The 2,437-nt window shown below is 26.2% G+C and overlaps 1 long non-coding RNA gene across 1 annotated transcript; it reads right to left on the bottom strand.

The window, feature by feature from the left end:
* Positions 1-1,359: 1,359 nt before the first annotated feature.
* On the bottom strand, positions 1,360-1,928 carry LOC128033650 (uncharacterized). Its single transcript, XR_008189639.1, has 2 exons — positions 1,754-1,928; positions 1,360-1,680 (listed from the first exon to the last, which is right to left on the bottom strand). It is a non-coding gene; the product is annotated as an uncharacterized LOC128033650 (long non-coding RNA).
* Between the last annotated feature and the right edge of the window lie 509 nt (positions 1,929-2,437).

Genomic DNA, 2,437 nt, shown 5'->3' on the forward strand with positions numbered 1-2,437 from the left:
ATTTTTAAAGGCAACAATTTCAAGTTAATTAATTAGACTTTTTCCCAAATTACCGAGAAACTATCCCGTGGATTGTTTTTAATGACCGAATGATTTTCTTCAAATTGGGGAATTAAAAATGTTTTTTTCTTGAACCTTTGTGATGGTCTGATGGTCAACGGTATTTACTACCTTAAGTGTGGCCTGACTTTGAGTCATGCTAGTCACATTTGTTATTTGGGCTTTGCCTTATTATTGTAATACGTTAAAAAAATGCCATAAGTCCTTATACTTTCGTAAATTAAAATTTAGTCATTTTACTATTATTTTTAAAAATCAGTCTTTTTACTTTTTAGATTTTTAAATTTAGATCTAACCATTAATACTATTAAAATTATTTTGTTAGATTTAGGTACATTACCAAATGAGTATTTTGTTTATTATTTGAAATGTCACACCAACAAATTTAACAAAAAAACTAACAATGTCAAGAATTGGACTGAATTTTGAAAATTGAAAAGCAAAAGGACTAAATTTCTAGAAATAAAAGTATAGGAACTAAATTTAAAATTTGTGAAGAGTACAAAATTTATGACATATGTAACCAAAAAATCAGTTTAATTTTTATTAATCATATTTAAATACGGAAATTTGAACTTATATCTTTCGAAATTCAAGACAATACATAATGTTTAATAATATACCGATTTTCAAGTGTTATAAAATTATTATAACTTTTCTCCTCCGTAATTAAATCCCTAACTCTTTAACCTTTTGATTTTGTATAACGAATCAAAACCGTCAAGATATATAATATTAACCTCAATTATATTATAACTTAATGATTAAAATTAATTATTAACCGGAAATGTAAAACATTAATCTAATTATTAACCTCAAAAATATAATATATATTAGATTAATGCCAAACATAAAAACTACATATGTTAGATTAATGCTACTTAATCCGAAAGGCCTGTACTGCACACATATAAATACTAATATTGAATTCATATTTACTCTTATGGGTAAAAGGATTATAGAGATTATTATATTAGAAGTTAGATTATATTTTATTTTTATTTAAAAGATAAGTATATTAGAGTGTAAAATGATTCTTCTATTAAAATTTCATCCATTTTTATTGTTTGGTTATTTTGTCACCACATCAGTTTTTAATTGTAAAATTAATGAAATTATTAATAGAAAGGACCAATTTACTTTTTAATCTAATGTATAGAGACTAATTTACACTTTTTTTAGTAGAAGGGCAATATGCAATCTACTCTTAGTATAAGAGCTCCATGCTACTTTTACCGGCTTATATAATCATAAATATCACAAAATAAAATAAAATACATATTTAAAAATGGTATAATATACAAATAAATACAAATATATATTACATAAAATATTAAGGTACTGAAATTATCTAAAATATATAATGTTTTAAGCAGGATTGCAATATTATGGGATCTAATAACAAGTATTTACACCAACAACATCTTAATAATATTATATTATAAGTATAAAATATTGGGTTCAATTCTAATCAACCCATGACCGCAATTATAAAAAACCAAAATAATAATAACAACAACCATTATTAACGACCATTCTGCCCTCCACCTGGATGATGATCATTTGGAGGAGGTTTTGCTCCGATTAAATCCCTACGTATCACTTCATTGATCTTCTGCACTGCAATTATAAACCCAGAAAAAGAAAAGAGATGATATATAAGAAACATATATATAGTTTGAATTCAACTTACCGATTAAGTGAGTGTTTGTTGGTGAAGATGGAGGCAAGAGTAGAGAAAACGATAGCAGCAGGACTAGTATAAAAAGCACCGAGGATATCTTGTAGGCCATGTTTGGCCGCTGTAAAACTGATTTTTGGGCTGAAGCCAAGGGCAGATTCTTTTGGAGGAGAAATATGACTTCCAAACTCACTCTTTTATATCAATAACTGCTTACCAAGTAAGTTGGCGTAAAGTTTGATCTATTTAGTGTTCTTTTTTCTTCTTAATTTTCATTGCCCTTGTTATTTTATTTATTGTTTTTCAAAATCAAAGTCAGAGCTTATTATTTAAACACAATTAAAATATTATATTCTATCAATATCTAAATATTTAACCACATAATAACGCTTCTTCTCAGAAAATTAACTTTAAAACGATTAAATAAAATTAAATATTGGGTAAACTACATTATTAGTCACTAAATTATGGATAAATTTTTATATTTTTAAGTTCTACCAATGAGCTTCAATTCGACGATCGGTACGATGGGTTAGAACCCATTGATGAGTAAAAAAATATACCTTAGATCCAAGTTAATTTGATGGTTACAGTCAGAGATTGAAGAAAAAAGATGTTTTAATTTTGGTTCGTAAAATCGTGATACCTAAAGCTGTTCTATAAAAAAAACTAAACTGTAGAGGAGAAAGGGAAAAA

Source organism: Gossypium raimondii, chromosome 10, assembly GCF_025698545.1.
Source record: "Gossypium raimondii isolate GPD5lz chromosome 10, ASM2569854v1, whole genome shotgun sequence".
NCBI classification, from domain to species: domain Eukaryota; kingdom Viridiplantae; phylum Streptophyta; class Magnoliopsida; order Malvales; family Malvaceae; genus Gossypium; species Gossypium raimondii.